Source organism: Panicum virgatum, chromosome 2K, assembly GCF_016808335.1.
Source record: "Panicum virgatum strain AP13 chromosome 2K, P.virgatum_v5, whole genome shotgun sequence".
Taxonomy (NCBI): domain Eukaryota; kingdom Viridiplantae; phylum Streptophyta; class Magnoliopsida; order Poales; family Poaceae; genus Panicum; species Panicum virgatum.
This window is the reverse complement of record NC_053137.1, coordinates 31066005-31077459: the sequence shown is the minus strand read 5'-3', so window position 1 is coordinate 31077459 and position 11455 is coordinate 31066005. Positions and strand designations below refer to the sequence as shown.

General features: G+C 49.3%; 1 long non-coding RNA gene and 1 other non-coding gene across 2 annotated transcripts; both read left to right on the top strand.

Annotated features, from left to right (window-relative positions):
* Window positions 1-6930: 6930 nt before the first annotated feature.
* Window positions 6931-7039, top strand: LOC120696327. Its single transcript, XR_005684104.1, has one exon. It is a non-coding gene; the product is annotated as a small nucleolar RNA R71 (small nucleolar RNA).
* Window positions 7040-10126: 3087 nt separating this feature from the next.
* On the top strand, window positions 10127-11439 carry LOC120673287. The gene is made up of 3 exons (XR_005674605.1): window positions 10127-10382; window positions 10865-11073; window positions 11203-11439. It is a non-coding gene; the product is annotated as an uncharacterized LOC120673287 (long non-coding RNA).
* Window positions 11440-11455: the final 16 nt, after the last annotated feature.

Here is an 11455-nt window from a genome sequence, read left to right as displayed (position 1 = left end):
CCAGCTGCAGTGCTTTTCGATACCGGTGCTACTCATTCTTTCATTTCCAAGTCATTTGCCGAGCAGCATCGTATACCAGTTTCGTGTATGAGGACAGCTATGGTAGTTACCTCACCTGGGGGCCAGATACACACATGCTCTATATGCTCCAGAGTTAGTATTGTCATAAGGGGGGCAGAATTCCGCACTGGGTTGGTTGTCATCGATTCCTCGGGGATAGATGTGATTTTGAGCATGGAGACCCTTACCAGATGGGGAGTCCGTATTGATTGTGCTCAGCGGACAGTTCACTTGTCAGCATCTGATGGCCAAGAGGTGACAGTCAGTGCTACAGAGCCTTCTGGTTTTCTTCATCAGATAGAGGCTAGACCCACGAATGGTATTCGCGTGGTGTCTGAATTCTCGGATGTCTTTCCGGAGGACTTGCCAGAAGAAGGAAGAGGAGTTGATGAAGACATATCCGGACCTTTTTGCTAGCCAGCCCAGAATCTCGGGACGAGATTCCTGTAAGGGGGTAGGATCTCTAACACCCTAATTTAAATTTCAGCAATTTTTAATAAATTTAATTGGCTTTATTTAATTTTCTAAGGTTTATTGTGTTAGACTTGCATTTAATCTAAAATTTTGTTCCTTAAGTAATTAAAATTTTATCATAGGTTTAAATTTTTGGTGTTGCATTCATGATGGTGCATAGTTTTAAATATTTGAGTGTGGTTTGAATTCAAATTTGTATTTGAATTCAAACTTTGTTTGAATTAGAAAATAGAAAAGAGAAAACCCAGATAAATAGAAAACCAACCCGGCCCAAGAACCCAAGTCGGCCCAGCTAGACCCCTCGCGACCGGGCCCGCTCCACCCCCGGCCTACTTCGCGCCGCAGCCCAGCTCTTCCAACGCACCGGCCCAAAACCCCGCTCGCCCCACGACCCAGGCCCGCGTCGCCCTCCACTCCGCTTGGCCCACCTGCCAGCGCCGGGCCCGCTCGTCAGCGCTTCAGCCGCTTCGCCCGCGCGCCGCTCAGCCCGACCCCGCGCGCTCGTGCCCGCTCCTACCAACGCCCCTGGCCTACCTGTCGGCACCCTTCTTCCTCCTTCCTTTTCTGCTCCGCGCAACTCCCGCACCGAGATCGCCGGCGAAACGGCCGGGGATCCCCTCCCTCAAGCCCGCACGCCGAGATTCCCGGCATCCCCTCTTTTTAGCCCACAGCCGCACCCCCTGCACCTCACCTCCACCGCAGCCGCCGCTCCAAACCCTAGCCGCTCGCCCGCACGGCTCCGCGCGTGCAGAGGATCTGCGCCGCCCCGGCCACATCGCCCCGCCGCTTCCCGGACCACCTCAACCCCCGCAAGAGTGTCGCCGCAGTCCCTTGAAGCTTCCCGAGCCCTCTACACCGGCCCTGGAGTCCTGCATCGCCGGAATTTCACCTGCATCGCTCGACGGTGAGCTCTCTGCACCGTCACGATTCCTCGCCATTGGCACGGTTCAGGCCACGCTGACCCCTCCACTGGCCTCGCAGGAGCACCATGCGTCGTTTCGTGGAGTCCTGAAGCCGGAGACGTCCAGTAGCGGCCCGTCCTCGAAGCTCCACCTAGCGCCGCCACGGGTCCTCATCGCCGACTACCCTGCGCCGCTTTCTCGCCCGATCCAGGCTCTCGGTGAGTATCCCATCGGCCCCCTCTGTCTTTTGCACTAGCTTTTAGGACTGGGAGCGCACCCTAGGTGCTGGGACGACGGCCACCGGCGCTCCGCCGTCGCCCGCGCCAAGGCCTCGCCGTGGCGAGCATCCTACAGGCCAGCCTAGTCCCGCGTACCCCTCGCTAGGGCTTGTCCTTGCTCCACGGAGACTCCCCGACCCTTTTGCGCACACAACAAACCCCGGGACGGTCTGCACGCCTCACGCCGGCGAGCGCCGCCGCGTAGAACCGCCAACAGTGCCGCACACGCCGCTCCGGCCTTTCCCGAGCCCAGCAGAAGCCCTAGGTGGATCACGCGTGTCGCGGTGATCATTCCAAGGCCAAATCTGAGACAAAACGGCCACTAGAACACTGGATTCGGGCCTCTCCGGTGAGGCGCCGCCGCGGGAAAGGTTTCCCGGCGACCAGCGCCGCCGCCGTCGCCCCCTTTCAATCTAAGCCGTCCGATCCACCACGTACGCCCAAGATTAGAACCCGTTTCAATCCGATCTGGACCGTTAGATCTAGATCCAGTGGCCGTAATCCAAACATACCGGTTCGCTACGGCTGTTTTGCATAAGAGCCCCTGTATTTTATGGTTATCAACCCGCCATCCTAGCCAGTGAAAAAGTAATTACGTTAGGGTCCAGTTTTTAGCACTTAACACCCTGAGCTTTGTAAATATCAAACCCGCCGTCCAGCCCTTGCCTTTTTGCACTCTAGCCCTTAGATTTAAGGGAAAATTCGATTCATGCCACCACAACTCCGTGAAATTGGGTGTCATGTTGAAAATCATGCCACTCAATGGCATGATTTTCAACATGAGATCCAATTTCAAGAAATTGGAGTGGCATGGATCCAACTGACCCTAGATTTAATGGTTAATTACGCTTAGACGCTCGGTTTTTGCAGAAAACCCCCTGGAACCTTAGTTTTCTTGCAGTTTAGTCCCTGAACCTTGTTTTTAGCCTAGAAAATGTGTTTTAGCTCCATTTTAGGCGTTCTTTATATCCACGCGATTGTTGTAACGCGTAGAATAGTTTTAGACTAGATTAGTGTGCTGTTTTTATGTATTGATGTACTGTTTCTTAGTTTTTGTTAGTGTTTGCTTGTATGCTTATTGTTGTGCCTCGTTTTGGCCATGTGTTCGTGAGTAGACGTTGAGCTACCGTAGGAGCCCCAGTACCAGTACCCGGAGCAGCCGTCTTCTGAGCACTTTGAGCAGCAGCAGGAGCAGTACGAGGAAGGCAAGTGTAACATGAACAACCTATCACTTTAAATACATTTTCATACTGCATTATAATATTGTATGCCTATAAGGATTTCCTAGCCACTTTATTTCCCTTTATATATATCCTTTGGGTTGCATTTATGGTTAGTTGTGCTAGGTGCCGCGCTATAACACATAATGGTCCTTTTTAATTAATTTGATTAATGATATATGCAACTTAATTCTGAGAGTGGTCCTCTGTGTGGCTTGAGTGGCTCACGTCTCGTTAAAATTGGTTTTGTTAGAAACATGGTTTAGGGGGCCGGCACGGTGCTTACTGCCTGGTTGGCCACTCTCCATAAGGACCGGTTCATAGAGCGACAACCTGGAACAACAGCGCTACCACAAGACTGGAATGGGACGGTCTTGGCTTACTAATTAGGCCATTTTGGTTCAGGAGTAACTTACCGACGGGGCAAGAGGGGAGTCGAGCCTCAATGGTTCCCAGGCTATGAGGCTTGGTGTGCGCACCCCTTGAGGTGGGTACCATCGTTGCATTGCCTGAATCCTTAGCGGTTACACCTTACCAACGTGTCCTTTGTAACGGCCTCGTAGTGAGTCGCTAGTCATCTCACCTAAGGAAGTGTGATGAACAACTGGCGTAGCTCACGACTTGTGGGTAAAGATGTGCAACCTCTGCAGAGTGTAAAACTGGTATACTAGCCGTGCTCACGGTCATGAGCGGCCCAGATCCTCCTTTTGATTAGTGGGGTTAGCTCCTTCCGATGAGGGGGTGCCTCTCGGGGTTTTGGTATGGTTGTGGTTTGGTTCTCAGTAGCAACATGATTAATTTTGATTAATTACTATGTAACTGGGTTAATGGTAATTCATCAACTTGTAGTAAATAGTTTTAATAAAATTCTGCCAATACTTAAAAGCTAATGCAGTCAGTCAGCCAATCTAGAGCCTCATAGTTTGTGTTATACTTGTTGAGTACAAGTTGTGTACTCACCCTTGCCTCTTCTCTACTTTTTCCTCTTGGATACTCTACTGCTGCTCAGTTCCTGCCGACGCGAGGGAGTTCGCTCAGCGCTACCAGGACTAAGAGGACTTCTAGGCATTCGTCTCTCCGTCGACGTCCCTGTGGCGCCCTGCTCAGCTTCGGAGAGCTTTTGTCATTTTTGTACTTCGCTTCCGCTGTATCAGACATTTTTGTCATTAATGTAATAAATAACATTCGTATTCGCTTTATTATGTCTTATTCGTGATATGTGCTGTGATATACTGTTCATTCTGTTGTATATACGTGTGACTTGATCCTGGCACGTATATGATTGCTCGGTTTATGTCCTTTTATAAACCGGGTGTGACAAAGCGCGCGCTAAAACCAAGGAGGTGGCTGAAATTTCTCCAATTAAAATAGCGTTCAACTCCAAAAAGTCAAAAAGAAACATTGTCGTCCACCTCCCGAAGAGTGCAAAGAAATTGGATGGTGAGGAAACGAGAACCATTCTCCTCAACGGGCACAAAGTCATCCCATCCAACCGCATGCCAAACACGAGCGAAGTCAACATCCATACCTATTTTCTCGAGAAGATCCAGATCAAAGGCTCTGGTATGACCAAAGCTTCCATTCTTGATCATGGCGTAGGCTAGGCGCTCGCGGTCATCTCACAAGTCGAAGTACGGTGCATCATCTTCATCTATTTCCATGTCCTCGGCTTGCGGTTTTGGAGCTTGCTTCTCATATTGTTCGTCTTGCTCATAGTCCATCGTGGATGGTGTTGGTGTAGGTTCGGGGGAATGACAAGAGCTTGACTCACCCCGTGAACGGAGTGAGCCTAACCTCATCATCCTTTTGAGAGCTCCGGATATGTTCCGACCTGCACCCTTCATGCTTGCAACAAGAACGAACAAGAACGAACGAGAACAACTCGATTCGGATTACGTTAGTGAAACGAAAATGAAACTTTTACCTGAATGTTGTTCCTCCAAGTGTGTAGACAATCTTGCAGCAAAAAATGAGAGAGAGAGTTTTCTTGTAATCAAACTTGAGCCAAAATCCAATGGAAACCCGAGCAAGAATGTGAGAGGGAGTGTGAGTGAGTGTGTGAGCATGAGAGAGCTCAACACCCCTCTCTCGGCCTCTATTTAAAGAGAATCTGGCGAGTGCACCCGAGGAGAAGCCAGGCACACCGGTCATAGAGTCGTTGGAGAAGGTGGGGCCCAGGAGCCGTTGGCCCTAGGTCGGCCGACCTGTGGGGTCGGCTGGCCCCAGGGTGGGCTCCCTGGTGCCCCCCTTTGGCCAGTTGCTTTCTCAACAGTTATAAACTTTTGTGCACGGCCAGAAGTTTGCTCAAAAAGATTTTCAAATTAATTTCCAATGGATTTTGAACTCAGAAATATTTTTGGTATTTTTGTAAAAAGGGAAAAGTGCTAGAAAAATTTCAGCATGCAGAAAATAACTTTGAAAATTTTAAACATGCAGTGGGGAAATCAAATGTGGTCAAAGAAAATGTGAAAAGGCAGAATGAAGTAAACATGAGATAAATACCAATTTACCTTTGGCAAGGGCACGTCGTTTATAGTCCGACGTGCACGACTTTTCTCCGTCGTACTTACCATTGGTCGGCTTATCCTGGAGAACTGGACGAAGCCGAACTCTCGACCTTCTGCCACTCCTTCTTTGCCTTCTTCTTTCTTTTAGGTGTGGAGGGTCGGGGTTCTGGCTGGGGTTCTGGTGCACCCCAGAGTCTTTCCCTTCACTGTCTTATTGAATCATGAAGCGCTGCTCTTCCCTGCGCTTAAACCTGAAAAACATGTCCTCCTTTCCGACACGGAAGCGGATTTCTCCCCTTCCGACATCGATCCTTGTATGAGCGGACCTTAAGAAAGGTCGCTCAAGAACGAGGTCGACTCCGAGGTCTCCCTCTATATCCATTACCACAAAATCAGCAAGGATGAAGGAATCTCGTACTCATACGAAGATGTGTTCAGCTATCCCTTCGGGATATCGAACGGTCGAATCTGCAAGCTGCACGAGCATCGTTGTTGGGGAAAGAGCAGGATATTGAAGTTCTTCATATATTACCTTGGGCATTATGTTCACGCTTGCCCCCAGATTGCATAGACATTGCTCGAAGTGTTTGACGTAGATCGAGTAGCTGATCATGGGGACCTCTGGATCCTTTTGCACTGCTGCCACCATGCCACCCCAAACATCATTCCTTGGGGGATTGTACCTACCTGTATGATTAGTGTGTGGTGGCCTCCGGGATGAGTTACCCTATCCGGTGGACACCATGCTGACATTTTCAATGGGAGTCTCGGATTGCCCTAGGATCTTCCCGCTTTCAACAGCAGGTAAAGCGGCAGCAATTTGCGCAAGTTGTGTTTTGATCATTTTATTGAAACTTAATTGATCTTTAGTTTCAAGCTTTACATTCAAATTTCCAAAGTTTTATCATTGGCCAAAAGCTTTTTATTTATATTTTCATTGATTTTAGCTTGACCAAGAACAAGTTCTCTCAAAGGAGGTTGGTTCGAATTGAAATTCGAATTGTAATTGTTACCTCCCTGGAACGGTGGACGTGGCTGGTACCACCCCTGGCCTCCTTGTGGTGGACGGTACCCGTTGTTGTTGTTGTTGTTGTTGTTGTTGTTGAGGTAAGTGCAATCTTCACGAGTTTCGGGGCAATCGTTCCCCGAATTTCCATCATTGTCATAGACTTCGCACATGAAGTGCGATTCCATGGCACGAGCACAGTTTTCTCTATGCTTCTTGAATTCGGCCCTTTTGCCGAGATGCTTCAGTAGGAGGTCCAGCTTGGCAACAATCATATCCATCACCTTGACGGTATGCATGCCCTTTGTGCGGGGTTGGAGTTGTTCATCGCTCTACCCCTGGTTGGAGACCATCTTCTCGACCAATTCTTTGGCTTTGGCGATGGTTAGGTCGAGAAAGGCTCCTCCAGCAGCAGCGTCAATATTGGCTCTTGATGTCATCGTGAGCCCGTTGTAGAAGCTTTGAAGGACGAGCCACTCGTCCATGCCGTGGTGGGGACAGGCCAGGATGTATTCCTGCAGCCTTTCCCAAGCTACTGAGATGGATTCCATCCTCGTCTGCTGGAAACTTGATATCTTCCTGCGCAGGGCATTTATTTTACCCAGCGGGAAGAACTTTACGAGGAACGCCTTGGAGCATTTGGCCCAGGTGTCGATGTCTTTTTTTCTTTGTAGAACCAAAGTTTCGCCTTTCCCAGGAGGGAGAAGGAAAACAGGTGAAGCTTGATCACATCGGCGGCGACACCCCGTATGACTACGGTGTCGCAGAGCTCCAGAAAATTCTGCAAATGTGCATTAGCGTCCTCATTCGACATGCCACAGAATGGGCTAGCCTGCAACATGTTGATGAGGCTAGATTTGAGCTTGAAGTTCACGTCCCCAACATTGATGTTGGGCCCAGTGGCCACATTGTCGGTGGAGGGGACGAAGAACTCGCGGAGAGTCTTTTCAGCCATAGCCTCAATAGCAAGTGGTGTTTCTGAGATGGGTTCCTGTGCTGGGAGGATGGCGAGAGGAGGAACGACGCGAGGTTGTGCCCTTCTCACGAGCCCCTCTGGATTGTTTGTGTAGTTTTCCGGCAGGGAGAAACCAGTCATACACTACCCCTATCTTCTTTCAAATCAAAAATAAAAGAAGACATAAAGTGACATTAGCCTGAAAGAGTAAAGACTATATCCTGAGTACAAAGTTTAGATTAATATCAGCACAATAACTTTGTTCGCATGCCGTCCCCGGCAATGGCGCCAGAAATGCTTGTTCGCATTTCTTAAGTCGATACCGTGTTTGCGAAGACCTCGGCAACAACCTCAGAATTACCTGTTGGTGGTCCTTAGTGCAATCACTAGAAATGAGGGCGCCGAATCCATCCTAGCAACTGCACCCAAGGGGTGCCACTCTCGTGATATAATCTATATGATTACAGATGGATCTGCAAGCGCACGAATATACTGTTGTAGCACTTCACCCGGAGAGTAAGGGTATCGTCATTTATTTTGTCCCAAAGGACGACAGTGGCAAAGGTACTGTACTTGACATTAACCATGACATTGTGCCTCAAGCAATAGGCAAAACTCTAACAGGGGTAAGTCCAGGTAAAGAATAAGAAAGGGTAATAGGACACAACACACATCCACACTCCAAGAGAAAGGAGTAAAAGAGAGAAACAATAAAACAAAGGACTATTCTATCCTACGTTAAGTCAGCTAGAGCTTAGGCTAGGTTAGATGTCCTAGTGCTTCTATCCAAAGCTGGGGTCATGTTAGGACATGGTTAGGACTACAGGTGCCAGGAAAATGGGATAGCGGGGAGAAGGTCCCGCACTAGAGAACATCCAGTCCCGTTACCTATTTGCATGAACTCCTACACCGAACCCGAACGCAACACAGCTGTTACGCCGGACGGACAAGGCTGTCACCACCTGCCGTCTACCCTAGTCACACCATGGAGCACGGTCACATCCGAAGGATCCCGCATACCCGAGCACCATGCTCGTGCATGAAGTCACTACCCTAGCGTCCCCGGGTCTCCCACCCTTCGGATGGACAAGTAAAATGCTATAGCAGACCCGAAAGCTCAACGAACCCCTATCCATACCCGGATCATCTGGCCTAACCAAGACCTTAGCATAACTCATGAACGAACTAAGCATGGATTGCTCATATTATGAATAGAAGTCTGACAAGTCGGATACAAAGCCATATCGGGAGCTGAGGATTGCTCAACGATCCCAAGAACGACTTGCTAGCTAAAGAAGAACTAGCCTAGCTCCACTACCTAGCTAAGAGAGCAAGAGAGAGGAGAGCCTTCTTGAAATGGTGGAATGAGAGTGTGTGTGTGTTGAGAGGGTGAGAGGGGGGAGGTCCTATTTATAGCTCTAGAGGTCGGTTCCTGCCAAAAGCATATATGGAAGGTGATCAGGTGCCTTGGCAGCTACTCCTCCTCGAGATGCACCTGGATGGGAGGCAGGGCAGGTTCGGCCGAACATGGGGTTCGGCCAACCCCCCTGGCGTCCCTCGTCCTTATCCTCCTCTAGCAGGCTGACAGGTGAGCCCTTGTGTCTTTCCTTGTGTGCATTATGCGTAGCGCGCCCGTTTGCTCTGCCAGGTGGGCCCTCTTTGTAAGTGGGTGACGCCGAATGCGATCTTCTGCGTAGTTGTGTGGTGTCTGCTGCGTGTTTTCCTCTTATTCCACTCTTGCTCATCTGAAATGTACAAAACTCGAAAACAACTGTGGGACAAGGGGTGACGCCGAATGCGATCTTCTGCGTAGTTGTGTGGTGTCTGCTGCGTGTTTTCCTCTTATTCCACTCTTGCTCATCTGAAATGTACAAAACTCGAAAACAACTGTGGAACAAGGTTAGTGATACAAATATGCGAGTAATGTGTATAGTTTTCCTTTATAATGAGTCTAGTTGACGGTCGGATTTGGCACTTAAGAACCGTCAACAATGAACATAATTTTATTGGTAAAGTATTTGGTGCAGTATCAATTTTTTACACATGAATCCTCTATTATAGAGTCACTTACAAAAAAAAAACTTGACATGCGGGGGGTAAGACCGCCCCCATGGCATTGTTTGAGAGGTAGAATGATCTTCTCACAGCAGGCCAAGAAAACCCCCGAACCCCTGCCCCACCCGTACACGGGGGCCCGTCGCCTTGTGAGTTAGGCCGGGCTCCACAGTGCTTTGGACATGAGGCAGACGAGGGGTTTTTTGACCCGCAGGCGGAAATTCGTCCCGACCAGGGATCGAACCCACAACCTGCGGGGTGCCACCGGACTGCCGTGACCAACTGGTCCGACATCCTTTGGCTAGAGTCACTTACATGTGGGCCATGTCTACATATCAGCGACTCAAACCTGTTCGTTGCACACCAGTCCCCAATCCCACACCCCACTCCGTGAACCCAGTGCACATACACCCTGTATCCTCTCTCCCTGCGCACTGGGCCAGGATACTGCCATCCTAGCAAGAGTTTCCCACTAACACCAAGCCTAGGCGCCCCTGGTTTTGCATCCCACGGCCGAAACCAGCCTGGGCGGGTCAAAGGCGCGCCTCGACTAAAATTTTCAAGGTGAAATGACATCTCTGTTCAAAGTGTCTCGGTTTTTTGCCTCCACGTCGAGGGGTAGCCTAGTAAACTGCTCTGCTTGATAAAACAACAGATTAGAACCCTAGACCCAAACCATTTCTCCCTGACCCCTCCGCCGCCACCCTTCCTCTCCACCGGGTCCGCGCGTGGCGGCGGCCTCCGCAGCGTCCTCCGCCGCCGCCGGGTCCGCCACACCTTCTGCGTCCTCACGCCGCTCTCCGACCCCAACTCCCTGACGCCCTGCGCCACCAAGACCGCGACGCCCTTCGCCATCACGTGCCAACTAAGATCCACGACAAGATGGCTCTTGGTCGGAAGCGGGGAACAAGCAAGCTACCGGCAGGTCAGTTCATGTGTCTTGTTCCACGATTGAGGCAGTGGGGAACACCAGTACACGTGTTGCATTGGAACATGCCTTCTTATCTCGATTTTCAGATATCAATCACGATTTGTGTTTAGGGGAAATAGAAGCTAGGGCTTGCTGGATCGAAGATTCATTGGGATTCAATGGGATAATAGCTCATCAAGTTTGAGTTTTATGTTTAGTTGAGATATGGAAACATGTGCTTAGTTGGCTTGTAGAACTGCTGTTCAGTTATGCATGTTAAATCAGTTGAATTGTAAAAATTGGCTTACCAAAAATTGATCTGTTCATTGTGTACACTGTTGTGCAGCACTTGTCTCACTTATGCTAAACTAGAACAAAGATGAGTTAGTTATATGCTTCTCTGTGTTATACTGTGTGTATATGTGCTGCGCTTGTATTCATTTGTCTTACTTCTGCAGCTTGACCTAAGCTGACGGTTAATTTCTATGCATAAACAGAGGAGCTGCTTACAGAATATGAAAGAGAGAGGGCCCAAACTATGATGAGGAACAACCAAGTGTTGCAAAGCCTTGGTGTCACACAATTGGCTTCTATTCTCAACAGCTCTTCAAATGCAAAGAGCAAGGGCGTCGCTCGTGAGGATTCGGGTTCTTTGTACGAACCGGCTGGTGATGAGGAGGACATTGAACATGGTGTGGTTGATAAGGTAATTGCAATAGGACTACTTTGAATTTATTTATTCTTGCACACCTTGTCAGCATTTTAACTTATCTGTGCCCAGTATGTAGTGTAAGTAATTTGGGTTTATGTTTTGTCACATTATGAGGCCATGCAGGTTTCAGATACGAGGAGTGCAATCAGAGCCACTTGAGGAACAAGAGGGACAAAGAGAGTCTCAGCAGTACCTATTGAACAAGACCTACCTGCAAGAGTGACCAGGAAGAGAGCAAGAGACCAATTGTCTAGTGAGGAAGGTATTAATGGCACATCTACGAATGAAGTGGATGGTGCAGTTGTTGCTGCTCCAGCTGCTCCTGGAGAAGCTGATGAGGAGGAGCTCATGGACAATGAAGGCAAGAAATGATTGC